An 18768-nucleotide genomic window follows, 5' to 3' on the forward strand; every position below is an offset into this window, starting at 1 on the left:
GCAAATTTAGATGTAGCCAGGGGGTTAGAAAATGTCAGATGCCATCGTTCGCCCGCCAGCAATCCCTGTGTAAGAGTAAGACCTTGTGACCTCACCGAATGACTTGTAAGATGCGTTTGTCTAGAGCTTTTGCCGGGTATCTTTCCTCAAACGTTACACAAGTGAAGATCGTGAACCATCATACCCAGTCCCGGAAAAGGCGTGTAGTGCGGAATTTGGTCCTTGGGAAGAAAAACGCCACTTAAATCGCCGGCGAAGACGCTGTGTTCATATCACCCTAGAAAGAGGGGGACAGTGTCAGCGGAGTAGAACCTGGCCCAGTCACAATGTTTGGTGGTTCCCGACGGTACATAAACATTAATGATCGAATGTCAAGTAACGTGATCACTAATCCTCGTGGGAGGAGAAAGATGTGATGTCTGTGGCTTCGACACCATCAAGCACTAAAATCGCCACCCTGGTGTCTACGGGACCACCTGGTGTCACGTGTATTGCATAACCATAAAAGTTCGGGAGTGCGGTCTTTCGCACTTCCTGCAGGAACGCGAATTCGATTCCTGTGGATCGCATAGTTCCTCTCAGAAGTTGGATCTTGGCAGGAGAGTTAATCATGTTGATATTCATCGTGGCCGGGCCGTAAGCCAGGCGGTGTGGTGGTTGGGCAGCATTGTCCATGATGATGGTGAAGAGAAACAGGCGTCGCGAGTGACATCACACCCCACCGAACGCAAACCTCCCGGTGTTGTTCAGAGCTCAGCGGGTCCCAGATCGGGGTCCTGTCAGTCTTGACGTGAGCGCAGAAGTTCGTTCATGTTTCATAAGGTCGAGGTGGTTGCTAGAAACGGACGGAGCAGCTTCCCTGTCAGCTTTGGAACATTCGTGTTGATCACTGGTAAATAGATTACACCTGCCCAGCCGTGTGTTCTGTTGGGGTATAGCCAGTGACAACGGCGTCAGCCTAATGGGCTGCGTTCTGCAGGATCACTTCTTCTTCTTCCTGCGAGTAGGAACTTCCGTGTTTTGACGTGGTCCTATAGTATTGTTTGCGGAGTTTTGGAGAAAGCTATTTTCGTGTCAGACAATGGCATACTAATGCCTCAATGGCACAAAGGTTTCCACTGGGAGATAAGTGCATCGATTTCCACCCCACTGGCGGCGGTGTCTGCAGTGTCCTGTGGTACTGATAGCGTTGAATGGAGTTCTGTCACTGGCCAGTCTTTTAGCCCAGTGTCAGTCAGTGGATGGTGGTTCTGGTACTGCAACGTTTGTCTCTTGCCTCTGGATAGACAGAGAGGTCGTGAGCGCCACCGCGTAAGTTACGGGGAGGATTGTCGGCGTTGGTGGTGGTGCAACGTCCTGCGGTGGGAGTTGTGTGATCAGACGTTGAAGACACTCAGAACACAAGTGACCTCCTTTGCCGCATCCGGAGTATGTTTGAAGCTGGCCATCATAAATAGCTGTGGCATGGCATCCTCATATTTGAAGGTATGAGGATAAGTGCCGTCAGAGTTCAGTGCGCACCTGGCGTACCTAGTTGAGGACCGGATATGTCTTCAGTTGGGTCCACTTTTCTGTCACGTGTTTGTGTACTGTAGCTTAGGGAAGGAGCGCCGCCAAGACGTCGGCCGCCAGAAGTTCGAAGGGTAGTTTGAATATGTTTGTAGTCCACAGTTCCAGTCAGACGTGAGCAACCTCGTCATTGCCAACGTTGCCATCTGCATATCAGAAACATAGTTCTTGTTTCATGTCTCGTAGAATCCTGTTGCATGTAACACTGTTAATAAGTTTCACATGAATCATGTTACTTAATATGAAAAAGTGGATGTTGGCAATGTCAGAAGTCGGGATCTTGGCCTCTTCCTTTAAAAAGGGCTCGACATCGAGTGCTTTTGGTCTAGCAAAGTCGTGACTTTCGGTATTGATTCACCATGATCTTGTCGGCTACAGAGTCACGTTTGTGCGGGCCGAAGAAAGTAAACACGGCGAACGTGCCTGTGGTGCAAGCAGAAACCCACAGCACGTCCACTTCCCTCATCCGCTAAAGCCATACTGCCCCTAGACCACAGGTTGTTTGAACTACTGTTATCGGAAGAATAGCTACAGGATTGGGAAACAGAGTGGTGTGCTCATCACATAGGTACATACAATGGCCTCGCTCAAAGCGGTATGGGTACCATACAGCTGTACATACTTAGTAAAAACTTCATAAAGTATGAATACATACTTCACACCTATTCTGCTGTGAGGCAACGGGCCCCAGGAGTCAATGGCCAAGACCTACAAAGGCCTAGTCGATAGACTAGGGTGCAATTCATCTTTCTTCTAAACATCTTAAGGTTCTGCATTTTGACCAATAAGACAAGTTTTTTAAAGTATCTGTACCTTCTTTTGTACGTTGTTGAAATAACGATACTCAACTATCTTCTGAGCACACTTTATCACCCTAAAATGGCCCCAGGCATTTTTGTGTACCATACGAGCCTATTTTTAGCCTCAGATGGTGTGCAAACACACCAAGCATCTGAATCTGTGTGCCTCCTGTAAAATAGAACACTGTTATGGATTTTGAAATGGCAACTGAACTTCAGAAGTGGTTGTCTTGTGATAATTGTGTAACTTTTATCCAGTCAGGGTCAAAATTTTGCATACTGACCATGTTTCAATATAGGTGCATTAAATAATGCCTGTTAGTTTCACCTTTCATGAATTACACCTTAACCCTTGCAATATCAAGAAGAAGAGATATTTTGAGCACGCCTGTCAAAAATGTTGAAATCTAGTCAGTTACTTTAGATTTTAAAATTTTGTAATACATATTTACTGTCTTTAACTATGGTACATGATAGAAGAATTCATTATTTTAAATTTCTCAGTCTGACTTAAACCAAAAATTTATGTTTTAGTAGTGTATGTCACTTTCCCGGTGAATATCATATTCAATATTTTTAGTTTCAGAATATTATTTATAAGTTAGAATCTCTTTGAATAGAAAATCTTGTGGGGAAGGCTAACTAAAGACTGCGTTTTATTGGCAGGACACTTAGAAAATGTAACAGATCTACTAAGGAGACTGCCAACACTACGCTTGTCCGTCCTCTTGGAATACTGCTGTGTGGCGTTTGATCCTTACCAGATAGGACTGACGGAGTACATCGAAAAAGTTCAAAGAAGGACAGCACGTTTTGTATTATCGCGAAATATGGGAGAGAGTGTCACTGAAATGATACAAGATTTGAGTTGGACTTCCTTTACAGAAAGGTGTTTTTCGTTGCGACGGAATCTTCTCACGAAATTCCAATCACCAACTTTCTCCGCCGAATGCGAAAATATTTTGTTGACACCGACCTACATAGGGAGAAACGATCACCACGATAAATTAAGGGAAATCAGAGCTCGTACGGAAAGATATACACTAGGTGTTCATTCTCTCCGCGAGCTATACGAGTTTGGAATAATACAGAATTGCGAACCCTCTGCCAGGCACTTAAAAGTGATCTGCAGAATATCCATGTAGATGTAGATTTTTGTGAGTAAAAGTCAACAACAATTATTGAAATCTGGATTTTTATATATATATTTTTAGAGTGAGCACAGCACGTCCACTACACTCAGCCGCTAAAGCCGCACTGTCCCTAGACTACAGGTTCTTTGTATTACCGTTATCGGAAGAATAGCTTCAGGGTTGCGAAACAGAGGGGTGTGCTCATCACATAGCTGCATATAGCTATGGTAGTAGATAATAGTAGATATTATAAAAAGTACTTTGACATTGCTTCGAGTGTGCCAAAAGATATTTTCATGCTCAGGACACTACTAACACATCTGTACATATTTGAAAAGTATATTGGTAACATAGGTTAACAACAGTTAACGAATTTTACATTTTTCATTTTTTTTAAATGGGCATAAAGTACCCCCCTCCCCCAAACTCAGTAATGCACACTGTGGAAGATGCTTTGGTATTGCTTCAGATAATGCCATCACATGGACGTATGTTATTCAGCCCTTCTGGAAAAACAAGGGACTGCATTGCCCAACACATTGTCCAGTCCCAGGACATGAGTAATTTCAAAAGTATACTCATCTAATGCAAGTGACTATCATGTAAGTATAGTGTGTAATAGCATGTATATGAGCAAAAAACTTAGTGCTTTGTGGTCACAACATCCTTCATATGCTAAATAGTAGTGAAATCTTTTAAAGGTCCACACTACCTGTAGCACTTCCAGCTCCACAGTCAAGTATGGCTTTTCGTAGCATATGGGGATTCTACTTCCAAAATAAATTTTTGAACTACATGGTTTACCATCTATTTACCATTTACCCCGTGTATCTGATGGAGAAATGCAACTAACCCAACATTTGAATCACCAGTGGCTAGACAAAAGTCTTGGCTCATGACAGGGTGATTTAGCAACTTAACCTTGCAAAGCGCTTGTTTAATGATTTCGAATTTACTCTTATACTCACCCAACCAATACCATTCATTGACCTACTTTATTGCTTCCTTTAGACTTGCTGTATCTATATCACGCAACGTATTTTTAATATTGTTTGAAGTTTTTATGTTTTGATTCAGTACGAAGTTATTTCTCAGAATAATAACACAAATAGTAGTTTCAATATCTAGCGTTAAAAGGTTTTGCTTTTCACATTTAACCAAATATAACATTTATGATGATAATTTATGGCAATGATTGCGTACTCACGACAGTTCTCCTTGGCCGTTTTATTTGGTACGACTTAGAAAGAGAGAAAAATTAATGAATGATCGCCGATGCGTCGGTTCTCGATTGTGTTCAGGAGACGTACAGATTGATTGCGCGAAAATAGTTTCTCAAATGACCTCTTAACCCGGATTGCTTTCACGCAATCAGACTCTTCAATGAAATTACCTAAGGTACCTATTTGAATAATAAAAAAATTGGAAATGAATGCAAAACAGTGAAATTTTGTAAAAAAAAGTTGTCAGATGGGAAATTGAACACATTAATGGTCTCCCAAATACAATCGAGACACCGCGATAAAGAGCGAACCTGTAACAAAGTTCATTTAAAGATAAACATTATTTGTGGTTAATTTAAAGAAAAGAATAAGCATAGATTTTCTGTACAGTGAAGCATCAATATATTCTCAAGGAACAAAGGCGTTAAACTATAAACATCAACAAATTTACAATGAATACAAAACTTACATTTTTATGTTTTTCTCATACATGGAGCAGTCCAACAATCGCTGCTTTTGTATGTGCGATATTTTGCAAAAATTAAATGTCCTGGCGCGCGCGTAAGTATTTTTTTTATGGTCAAAAGGGAGGTAGCGTTGCTCACGTCCGTAGGTTTAACTTTAAAATACCCTACACGTGCCTCCTGGGTGGTGCTAATTGAGCAACAGTGATTACAGGCAGCCAGACTATCCATAGGATCTCCTGGCAATGACATATCAACTAAATAGCAGAAACAGATCTTTTCAGAGCTCATTAACAAGAAACATTGGACCAACTATCAGACTCCTTCAACTGAATATCGAAAGCATTAGCAGGGCAAAGTGTGACTACCCGTCAAAATTTTTGCTGGACAACAATATCGATGTCGTCGCCATTCAAGAAACTCGTGTTTCCAGCGAAGAAATATTCCGAAGCCGAGGTCGAATTCCTGGATATTCTGCACTTGGTGTAACTAACCACGAGGTGTATAGAACTGCTACGTATGTCCGTAACAACATAAACGAAGCTTCGCTAATTTCTGTAAGTGTGGAGGCAGATATACATACAGTTGTCATACAATTGCACGGCATTACTATTACAAATGTTTACAAACCACCCAAAACAACATGGCCCGATTTTGTCCTACACACAGCAGAACATCCTGCAATTTACATAGGAGACTTCAATAGTCACCATGAACTATGGAAGTACTCTCAAAATGATGAAAATGGGAGCATGCTTGCAGAATGGATCGAAGAGAATAATCTCCATCTAGTGTTTGATGCCAAAGATCAAGGCACTTTCAGGTCAGCTGCTTGGGACAAGGATTCAAATCCTGACTTATGCTTTGTTAGCTGCAACGAAACTGGCTTTCCCATCAACACCACAAGGAAAGCGATAGATGCCTTTCCTCACAGCCAACACAGACCTGTAATAATACAAATTGGCTGCACTGTTCCTGTCATACGATCAACTCCGCATGCTCGATGGAATTTCCAGAAAGCCGACTGGATGAAGTTTTCAACGGAACTGGATAAGACCATTCGAAGGATACCTCCATCACATAATAACTATCAACGCTTCATTGGTGCAGTAACAGCAACAGCTAAAAAGTGTATGCCAAGAGGATACCGAAAAGAATATGTTCCAGGATGGAATGAGGAAAGTGAAACACTGTACCAATACTTCCAGCAGAGTGGTGACCCAGAGATAGCTACGGAACTATTGTCCAGCGTGGACATGTCTCGGAGGCAGATATGGGCAGAAACAGTCAAAACTATGGACTTTACCCACTCGAGCAGGAAAGCATGGAGTCTTCTGAGAAAACTGGGAGGAAGTGCACCAGCATGCAGAAAAAATTCCGAAGTAACACCAGACCAAATTGCTTCCCACATCATTACCACCTCAAGAGTATCTCCTGACAAGAAACATACAAGACATATCAAACGACAGCTTCGTGTCCTTAAAAAGAAGGCATCTCCCTCATCTGAGTATACCCATCCCTTCACAGTTTCAGACATTGACTCTGGACTGAAGGACCTCAAAGCTCATAAGGCACCTGGATTCGATGGTATCCACCCAGAATTCCTGATCCATATGGGAGGAAAAGCTAAGAAATGGCTGGCAGAATTCTTCACTGACATCCTGCTGACTGGTCAGCTTCCATCTGAGTTTAAAAAGGTGAAGATAATATCTGTTCTGAAACCTGGCAAACCCAGCAACAGGGTAGAAAACTATCGCCCCATTTCCCTACTCAGCTGCTGCTACAAGCTTTTTGAAAGGCTAATATATAACAGAATAAGTAGCGCTATCTTAGGAAACGTTCCAGTTGATCAGGCAGGCTTCAGACCAGGGCGTAGCTGCTGCGACCAAGTATTGTCTCTCACATCCTTCATAGAGTCAGGATACCAAATGAAGCAGAAAACATCTGTGGCATTTGTTGATCTAACTGCCGCCTTTGACACTGTGTGGAGGGAAGGCCTTATCTACAAATTTCTCCGCATCATACCCTGCAGAACAATGGCTCGACTGATTAACAGCATGCTAAGTGATCGGAAGTTCCAGGTAATCACTGGCAGCAACACAAGTAAGGAGAGGAAGCTGAACAACGGATTGCCTCAAGGATCAGTTCTCTCACCCTTACTGTTCAACCTATATCTATCTGATCTACCTGACACTTCGTCCAGAAAATACTGCTATGCCGATGACCTGGCTCTAGCCGTCAAACACCAGGAAATGAAGACAACAGAAGAGATTTTAGCCAATGACCTGTCTGCATTAGACAATTACTTCAAAATCTGGAGACTCCAACCCAGTGTGAGTAAAACAGAAGTGTGTTGCTTCCATATAAATAACCAGTTGGCGAACGTAAAACTGGAGGTAAGTTTCAGAGGCAGAATTCTTCGTCACAACTGGAACCCAAAATATCTTGGTGTCATCCTGGATCGTACACTATGCTTCAAACAACACCTTCTTAACTTAGCTCAAAAGCTGAGGACTCGAAACAACATCCTCCATAAGCTATGCGGAACTACCTGGGGATCTTCAGCAACCACACTGTGAACTTCAGCTCTGGGCTTGGTATACTCAAGTGCTGAGTATTGTGCACCTGTTTGGATGAATAGTCATCATACAAGGCTTGTTGATACCCAGCTGAATACGACAATGCGCATAATATCTGGTACAATCAGATCTACTCCAGTTTATTGGCTTCCACTGTTAACCGGTATAATGCCTCCTGATCTACGCAGATGTACTGCCCTTATGAGAGAATTCCACAAGATCTCCAGGAATTCTAACCTACCCGTGCATAGCAACCTGCCACTTTTAAATCGCAAGAGACTGAAATCACGTCATCCAACTCTGTGCGATGCTGCTGACATGGTTGCTAACAATTTCAAACCTCTTGAAGAATGGAAAGGTCGGTGGGAAGCAGTGACAGATGTGCACCTGCATAACATCTTCTCAGGTGCTAAACTTCCAAGTGGATTCGACTTACCACGCAAGACGTGGTCTACTCTCAACAGAATCCGTACCAGCCATGGGCGATGCAGGGATGCTCTCTTTAAGTGGAAGAAGATGCCTGATCCAGCTTGTGACTGCGGGGCTCCATACCAGACTGTTCACCACATTGTCAGTGAATGCAGGATTCGAGCCTATCACGGCGCGAAAGAGGACTTCCTACTAGCAACTCCAGATGCAGTGCGCTGGATTGAAGGACTGAATATTCAGTTGTAAAGACAAACTTAAGTTTCTTGTGTGTCAATATGTACATATGTATATGTAATTTCATGATATGTCTGTATTAGCCATACGCTAAATAAAATAAATAATAAATAAATAAATAAATATGGTCAAAAGGTTTACAAAAGCGTTTTTTTTTTCTTGGTGATAACGTGGTTTTTCACACTAAATGAAATATAACTTGTAGCGGTTCTACACAACACGTCTTAACAAGTCGGCGACCAAACATCGAAGGTAATGAAGTACATGTTAACATACGGCGACCAGAAGTACAACTAACTATAAAGACTCTAGAATTTTCCTAACAAATGAAAAATTGTTCTTTCTTCTGTTTCGCAGCTTCTTGCTATCAAGCACTGCGGCAATGATTTTAAATATCTGCGCCCAGCGAGTCATAGTATTTAAAAGTACCTTGTAAACGCTGGCCGCGCGTCTTGGTATAGGCGCACGTTATAAACAGATTTCGTTTCTTTACTCTCGCGTTGTTATGCTTAGTATTATTACAAACTACAGCTCGATCGCTGTCCTTTTCTCATATGCAAAATGTCTGAAATCCAATAATATCACAAATAGTAATAATAAAGATGATGATGATGATGATGACAATGACGATAATGGTCAGTGCTTGATTTGTGATGGTACACTGTACTAGTACATCTGATGAAAAACAAATCAGAACTGCAGATTCTGAGTTGTGGTAGAACAGAACTTTATTTTTTACCAGGACAGATGCTGTATTCACACTCTTAAAATGCTCAGAAGAGTATTAACTAACGTTTTAAGAACTCTACATTTCAACAATACCTCCTGGGAGGTCACAGTAATTGAACCACTTTTTTACAAATCAAGCACTGAGAATGATAAAGTGATAATAATAATAATTAAGTAATAGTTAAAAATGGAGTTATATATATTTGTAAATGTATTACGTCCCAGCAGCGATGTTACTTGAGAGACTACATTCATTTGTATTGGCTAAAGAAAAGTTTAGTAAGAAGAATTAACGCTGGCTAGCCGATATTCAACAGTAAGAGGCATTTCAAACTGATTTCTAAAGGAGAGGGCTATGGGCACTGAAAGCTACCCTGATTTGGGACTGAAGTCGTACTGCAGGTTCTGCCATGGGCGTCATTGTGATCCTGGTCACACATTCACATTCTGTAACACACGACTCGCATTCACATCTTCCGCAACAGGAGACACACTCGCTAGCACTTCGTTATTCACATTGACACTGCTGTGGCATTTCTGTTAAGAATGACCAATAGTTATGAGCATATTTTTTTCAGTAGCCGAGTCAATGGTTCACTACTGAGTAACTGACACAGGCACGAAATGGCGATAAAATGGAACTAGACCAAGACATTATTTTAATTGTTTCCCATTTCTAGGTGTAGCGAAGTTCTTGACAGCACTCAGCTTCAAAGAGTCAGTGGAGTAATGGTTTGATCTGGGAAGTTAATACTGTTCCTTCCAAAATTAAATTTCTGCAGACTGGCTGTAGCACCAGCATCTGCGAAATTTTGTAGTACTTTTTGAAGTGTGTGCATGTGTTCAAACCAGAAGAGAGTGGCTGTTAATAAATCAACGAACATATAACTCACTCAAGGAGCTCAGCTCCTAACACTGTATCAAAAGTGCAGATAAATACTCCGGAACTCGCATTGGTAATGAAAGCATGTACCCAAAACTGGTTAACTCCATCCAGAAAATAAAAATGCTTTACATTTACAGGATTCCTCAGCTACTGGTCCCTGCCAGTACAAGGGTTTGCGCTCTATACTGGACAACTATCTGATTGTGAAACACTTGGATTTTTTCATCAACAATTCTTATTGGAAACAGTGTTCGATTTATAGCTCATGCATCGAGCACAAGACATATGAGAGCATACTGAAAAAATAGTGCCTCCATTTTTTAAAAATGAAAAATCTCTTAAGGATTTTTAAATAAATAAAGGTTACTAACATCCTACCTCCTTGCTCTTTATGTCTACATATGTTCAGCTCTCTGTCGCTAGAGCTCTGAACCATATTGTGTAACATGGTGGTGTGTAACACAACTATGTCAGCATGTGAGAAACAGTGCGCTGTAGTCAAGTTTCGAATTCGAAGAGTCATTCACACATCTCTTTCACCGTTACAAATATAATCTCACACATGAATACTGTTATATCTGCAACAACGTCTTGCGTTCGCTATCACCGATCATCCTCAGTACAGTCCTGACTTCGCCCCATCTGATTTCCATCTATTTCCAAAACTTGAAGAACACCTTCAAGGACTTCAGCCTGATACTGATGAAGTACTGAAAGCAGCAGTGAGGTTGTGACTCCGTCAACAAAGTGAAACATTCTAAAGTGACGGTATCGACAAACTGGTATCTTGTTGGGATAAATGTGTTCATTGCCAGGGGGACTATGTTGAGAAATTAATATATAGACATGAATAATAAAAGTGGAGAAAGTTAATAACGTTTGTTTTATTTCACAAGCTTTGAAAGTTTTATCATAAAAAATGTGCAGGCTTCACTTTCCAATATGCTGTTGTACATTCTCTCCATGGTCCACTATTGCCACAAAAGGAGTACTGTAGGGATTCCTGCATAGTTCAATGATCCATTTAGTTTGTTGATTTGTTATAATCTAGACTGGTGTGTACCTCTACCGTGGTCACTCGACGATTGCAGTTTCTTGATCTGTGTTCGTGCCTTTCGTTCTGGCTGTCTTCCGAGCACCGATTTTATTGGCGATTGTCGTGGTAGTGACCTCATTTATTTCCTACATCACGACTGTCTGCCCATACCGCCTTTCATGGTGGTGACTGTGTCTATGTGAACGTGAACATTTATTCGACCTATGCCACTGGCAGCATTTTTGTGTGTTGTCCGAGCGCTCGGAATGTCGATTGTAACTGTCTCAGGACTGAGTGTGACGGGCATGTGGAATTCGCTGCCCTTGCAGCCTCATGTATTAGATCTATGACATCTAAAAACATCTAAAAGCGATAAAAATGAGTCAAGGTCATCTTCAGGTACATTGATTGACTACTCAGTTATATCCATGGGCAACTTCGCCTTCAGTATTCTGAGAACATCGCAGTTGGAGACTGCCGAATATTTGGTGTTATTCAAGTACTTCTCCAAGCAGTTGTGTCAGCTGCCTTGTCTTTCGTTATGTGCCTTGGGGTTGAACGTCTCTTTGCGCTCATGCCCAGGACTTAGACAAGAAAGAGTTTTCAGATTCCTCATATGAGGGACAGATGCGAACAGCTTCTGTAGCGCAGAGAGTCATATAACATTGTACGAAAAACACTCACGAATTTTATTTTCTGAAATTCGTAACGCGAGCGTGGTAATATGCCCTGGAAGGCACGAATAAACACGATCGGGTGAATTGTCTGCGTGTTCGGATTAAATATATTTAACTGATGATGTTTAATCAAGTTTTTCTCCATTACCGCATTCGCCTTTAAAGGAATAGTGGATAAACTGTAGATTGCTTCACTTCCGCCTACAACAGCTGACAGCTGCTGCGATTTTTTCGCTGAGATTCACGAAGCTACAAGACGATTCACATTAAATGAGTCATCATCAGACGCTTCTGATAAAGTGTCTAATTCTATGATCTGACGTATAAGGTTTAACTCCTGCTTAAATGTGGTTACAGTCTTTTTCCCACTCACTAAAACTGGATTTGATTGAAACTTTAATCTCTACTATTTGCTTACTTATAGATTTTACTTGAGCATCTTGCTCTGTTTTAATAGTCTTGACTTGGTTGGTAACAGTTTCACCAACACATTTGTCCGTTTCTACTCTTTGCGAACGCAACTCATGTTCGACAGTTTGCTTTACCTGTTTGTCTCTGTCGCCTAACCGTCAACCTGCATCAGTTTTAAAACATTGCTGGTGCAGCTTAGATTGATCGGCAATAATTTACTTCTGATCAGGAGACATGTTTTCTGTTTTATCCGCAAGGTCTAATTGCGCCTTACGCTATCAACAGACGGCTTCTCTACTTTTTTTTTGTTTTTTTTGTTTTTTGCATCCATTCAGTTTGTCCTGCGCCGAATTAATTCTCTTCTGGTTTCGTCCAGAGCAGAAAGAACAGTTTACATGGCTGCAATAAGCGTAGTCACTTTCTTTAACATCTCACTAATCTGACTAACTGGATCTACGGAGGGATTTTCCTCGTTATCAGACTCCGTTTTGAATAAATATAGCCGCGCGGAATGGCTGCGCGGTTTAAGGCGCCATGCCACGGGTTGCACTCCCCTCCCACCGGAGGTTCGAGTCCTCCCTCGGGCATGGGTGTGTGTATGTTGTTCTTAGCATGGTTAGGTTAAGTTAGTTTAAGAAGTGTGTAAGTCTAGGGACCGCGGACCTCAGCAGTTTGGTCCCTTAGGAATTCACACACATTTGAATATTTTTGAATAAACACGAAAATTTAACTTCCCACGCTGAGTGATAATAGCCCAAAATGATGTTCTATCTATTTAAAAGGCACTATCTAGATCTAATACCTACTACCACATAATGACTGCCAAGATTTGAAGAGAGAAACTACGAGCGCTTCGCACTCACAAGACTGTACGTTGACAAATGACTGCCATCTCACAAATCACTAAGCTTTGTATTATGTGAACTGTAAACTTCCTGCACACTAAAATTTATAGTTAATACTACCATATGCAGGGAACTAGCTATTGAAGAAAGGGAAAGCATACACTTTTTCTTTTTTTATCCACTGGCTCTGTCATGTGTGACCTGGATCTTCTTCACGTCCTAGTATATTCTGTGCCTCTTATTGAGGTGGTTTTCATGAAACAAAGGAAAACAGTAAAATTAAGTCTTTTAATCGGTCGCCATCATGGCCTCTCAATGACGGTAAAAATATCGTTACGACTTCGGTTGGGCTCATGCTTAAAGGTGATGTGATACAACAGAGATAAAAATCTTATCTCTGCAAACATGCAGATATTTCGTGAAAGTAAAAATCTTAGTACTTCAGGACAGCTAACCGCTTGTCGCTGCAAATATTATTATATCAAATAAATGACCGTGATCAGTTATATTGAGGTAGAAATTGCACGTAATACTTGCAACAACGCGGATGATGCTGTAGTATACAGAGAAGTTGCTGCATTAGAAAATTGTAGCGAAATACAGGAAGATCTGCAGCGGATAGGCACTTGGTGCAGGGAGTGGCAACTGACCCTTAACATAGACAAATGTAATGTATTGCGAATACATAGAAAGAAGGATCCTTTATTGTATGATTATATGATAGCGGAACAAACACTGGTAGCAGTTACTTCTGTAAAATATCTGGGAGTATGCGTACGGAACGATTTGAAGTGGAATGATCATATAAAACTAATTGTTGGTAAGGCGGGTACCAGGTTGAGATTCATTGGGAGAGTGCTTAGAAGATGTAGTCCATCAACAAAGGAGGTGGCTTACAAAACACTCGTTCGACCTATACTTGAGTATTGCTCATCAGTGTGGGATCCGTACCAGGTCGGGTTGACGGAGGAGATAGAGAAGATCCAAAGAAGAGCGGCGCGTTTCGTCACTGGGTTATTTGGTAACCGTGATAGCGTTACGGAGATGTTTAATAAACTCAAGTGGCAGACTCTGCAAGAGAGGCGCTCTGCATCGCGGTGTAGCTTGCTCGCCAGGTTTCGAGAGGGTGTGTTTCTGGATGAGGTATCGAATATATTGCTTCCCCCTACTTATACTTCCCGAGGAGATCACGAATGTAAAATTAGAGAGATTAGAGCGCGCACGGAGGCTTTCAGACAGTCGTTCTTCCCGCGAACCATACGCGACTGGAACAGGAAAGGGAGGTAATGACAGTGGCACGTAAAGTGCCCTCCGCCACACACCGTTGGGTGGCTTGCGGAGTATCAATGTAGATGTAGATGTACAGAGAAGTAACCGTACCTTTGCCTGTACTTACAAGTAGGAGCTAATTAAATCGCAGCACACAGGAAATGACGCCACAACCCTGCTTGTTAAGCATGGGTGCAATGATTAATAATGATATACGTCATGTTAGCTACGACTGAATAGTTCTTAAATAAGTTTTTACATTTTTTGTAACTTCTTTAATTCAGCACAATACACTGTTAGTAGTCTACTACGGCTTCCTAACGCCTCCCCCAGCTTATATTCGCTTTAGCAGTGTAAACTGTTACAAGTTCCAAACAGAAATCATTCGGAGCTGCGTGATCCACGTCTAACTCCTAATAGAGACGCCAGAACAAGAAGATCGAAAATGGCGTGGGAGGTCCCATGTTCTAGAATAACAGAGACCAATGAGAACACGTCTCTGATTATAGCTCATTAGGCTAATTGATTTTCATTGAGTATTTTTACGGGTAGTATAACATTATCAATGTTGTGCACCTAAAATAGCGTTGATATACTTTTGTCTTACAGTCTTATACATCTGTTCTTTTTGCTTTAATCCAAAAGCAGATACCTGTTTCGTAGTAAGTCGGACGTTCATTTCTTAGAAAAATACCTTTTAACTCAGCACTGATAAACTCAACTTACTTTTGACCTTTTTCTGTCGGGGTTTAATAATTCAGCTCTATATTTCGGAATACTTTCGAGAGGTAAGGTTTCCATTCTAACAAAAAAATGCGAAAACAATACTTTACTTCGAAACGAAGTACAGTGTGATACAGTACATGAGCTCAGTACCCCGTGGTCTATTTACTTACACTTATGTAAAAGAATAATGAATAAAGCCTTCCAAACACTTTGCCATCACTTCCATGTCCACCCAAAATAAGCCAGTGTTTAACTATCTTATTTCTACTCTGCCACTGTTAATCATCAACAAAATACACTCCTGGAAATGGAAAAAAGAACACATTGACACCGGTGTGTCAGACCCACCATACTTGCTCCGGACACTGCGAGAGGGCTGTACAAGCAATGATCACACGCACGGCACAGCGGACACACCAGGAACCGCGGTGTTGGCCGTCGAATGGCGCTAGCTGCGCAGCATTTGTACACCGCCGCCGTCAGTGTCAGCCAGTTTGCCGTGGCATACGGAGCTCCATCGCAGTCTTTAACGCTGGTAGCATGCCGCGACAGCGTGGACGTGAACCGTATGTGCAGTTACCGGACTTTGAGCGAGGGCGTATAGTGGGCATGCGGAAGGCCGGGTGGACGTACCGCCGAATTGCTCAACACGTGGGGCGTGAGGTCTCCACAGTACATCGATGTTGTCGCCAGTGGTCGGCGGAAGGTGCACGTGCCCGTCGACCTGGGACCGGACCGCAGCGACGCACGGATGCACGCCAAGACCGTAGGATCCTACGCAGTGCCGTAGGGGACCGCACCGCCACTTCCCAGCAAATTAGGGACACTGTTGCTCCTGGGGTATCGGCGAGGACCATTCGCAACCGTCTCCATGAAGCTGGGCTACGGTCCCGCACACCGTTAGGCCGTCTTCCGCTCACGCCCCAACATCGTGCAGCCCGCCTCCAGTGGTGTCGCGACAGGCGTGAATGGAGGGACGAATGGAGACGTGTCGTCTTCAGCGATGAGAGTCGCTTCTGCTTTGGTGTCAATGATGGTCGTATGCGTGTTTGGCGCCGTGCAGGTGAGCGCCACAATCAGGACTGCATACGACCGAGGCACACAGGGCCAACACCCGGCATCATGGTGTGGGGAGCGATCTCCTACATTGGCCGTACACCACTGGTGATCGTCGAGGGGACACTGAATAGTGCACGGTACATCCAAACCGTCATCGAACCCATCGTTCTACCATTCCTAGACCGGCAAGGGAACTTGCTGTTCCAACAGGACAATGCACGTCCGCATGTATCCCGTGCCACCCAACGTGCTCTAGAAGGTGTAAGTCAACTACCCTGGCCAGCAAGATCTCCGGATCTGTCCCCCATTGAGCATGTTTGGGACTGGATGAAGCGTCGTCTCACGCGGTCTGCACGTCCAGCACGAACGCTGGTCCAACTGAGGCGCCAGGTGGAAATGGCATGGCAAGCCGTTCCACAGGACTACATCCAGCATCTCTACGATCGTCTCCATGGGAGAATAGCAGCCTGCATTGCTGGGAAAGGTGGATATACACTGTACTAGTGCCGACATTGTGCATGCTCTGTTGCCTGTGTCTATGTGCCTGTGGTTCTGTCAGTGTGATCATGTGATGTATCTGACCCCAGGAATGTGTCAGTAAAGTTTCCCCTTCCTGGGACAATGAATTCACGGTGTTCTTATTTCAATTTCCAGGAGTGTATATTATTCAGCTACAGTTTACTCCAGCGATCCAGAAAAAATCACTTTAATCGTACATACACATTATCAAATTATATTTCACCTCCATTATGTATTAACCACCTAACAATGCTTCAGGTCATTACAGCAGCCTAACAAAACGAAGGGCCACCTATTCTTTCAATTATAACAACATTCAAATTATTACAAATACTGAAGTATTTTTTAAAGAATGGGCTGACGAAATTCCGTTAATATCTTTTTTTCTCCTAAATACGCCGGTTTATCTATGATGGTGAAAGCTGCCGGCCCCTGCTAGTCATCAGAACATTTGCTAGAGCCCGGTCTCTCATTTCCTCCACGCACTCCGCATCGGAGATGAACGACCACATTTAAATTAACTGAAAAACACGTATTGTCAAGTAAACATGGATCTCGGAGTATTGGAAGAAATATGAGAAGGAACTTTTAATCACAGATCTTCCCAATACTTTTCACTAAAGGCACACGTTTCCGAGTAGGCTTCTTTGGAAAAGTATGACTTCACATACCCTCCACTTAATGTATATTTTCTCTTCAAATGATATTTATTAAACTGTAATAGATGAAGATCTTAGATACTAGTTAACTATATGCTTCCTGGACAACTGATTCTCACGATGGTTACTGTAACTCATCGTCTTGTATCTAAGCAGAATGTCTGTTCATTAATATTTGTTGCACCTCTCATGTGGTAGGTAGAGGAAAGAGAAGGGAACGCCCTGTTGACATCTGTACAGCTGATACGAAGAAGTTAAAAGCTGCTTTGAAAGCTACGAGGAGCAGCAACATCTTTCTTGCGTAGAGAAAGTCATCAGTGCTGTTTTAAATCCTATGTAAATCCTATGAAACTGTACGCTCTATACATTATTTAATTTATTTGCAAGAGAATAAAGTAGAATTTCGAATATAAGTATGGTGGTGTCTCCCTTCAGGATGTAGATTACACTCTACTATTACCGCAAAGAAATAAAAAAACATCAAGCTCAATTTTGACAATATACTTCCATGCATACAGTGGGCGAAATAAATGCATGACTGAAGCAGTAGTTATTAACGATTATCAGAAGGGTAGCATGTAACTTGAACATAAACAGTATTTTAACATTTCGTGAGCCACAGTCGAAGTTCTCTCTCTTTATTGATGTGTACTGAACCGAAAATTGTTAACTTGTAAACCAAAGCATAGTATTCGGTTAATAACAAGCCACACTAAGCAATGAAACAAGATTTCTATTAAGGCCGTAGAATGTAATTTGGAACCAGAGAAGCAATTTTCTCCCATTTAATTCGAAGATCTCAATAAATGTTCCATGTATCGAAAATTTCGCACATCTGCGTATCAGCGGAAGAGAAGTACGACTCCGAAATCAGGCCGTACTTACAAAATACGAAGTTTCTCAGTTCTATTCTACGTACATTCGGAGATCTCCAACAGCCCCGAGCCGTAAGAAACTTCTCGGAACATTCCTTTCCAGAAGAAACTTTCAGTCACTAATACCAGAATTTCCCTATAAAACCGTGTTCCTAATTTTTTTATCTTTCGCTTTGCAAACTGTAGAAGGGAATTTTTCGAGAAAAGAAAAACTCCGCAGCTATAAAAGAATAAGGGCTGCATCTAAACGTTCTGACAAGAAATATTTAACTGCTCTTGTAGAACCCTGAATGATTTAAGAAGGATAAAAGACAATCAATCGTGGAATGGCAATTTTAGTTATAATTAAAAGGGCATTTGACGGAGTAAACCAAAATAATAAGTACATATTCGTGACAAAGATAAACGTACTGATCATAGAAAATGGCGATGAGGCCTTAATCAGGTTACTGTGTGGAGACATACAGATTGCTGCCTAATCTTTCGAGGTAATAAACAGAAATTTGTTTCACTTAGACACTATGCAAGATTTTAAAGTTTTCTTTTAAAGTTTTTATAGTTCTAGAGATGAATCACAAATACAGATAGTTCTTAACGAAAATAGTTGTAAATTTACAGAAGTGTCTTTCAAGAAGAAATTTCGTAT

The sequence above is a fragment of the Schistocerca serialis genome, chromosome 4, assembly GCF_023864345.2.
Source record: "Schistocerca serialis cubense isolate TAMUIC-IGC-003099 chromosome 4, iqSchSeri2.2, whole genome shotgun sequence".
Classification (NCBI taxonomy): domain Eukaryota; kingdom Metazoa; phylum Arthropoda; class Insecta; order Orthoptera; family Acrididae; genus Schistocerca; species Schistocerca serialis.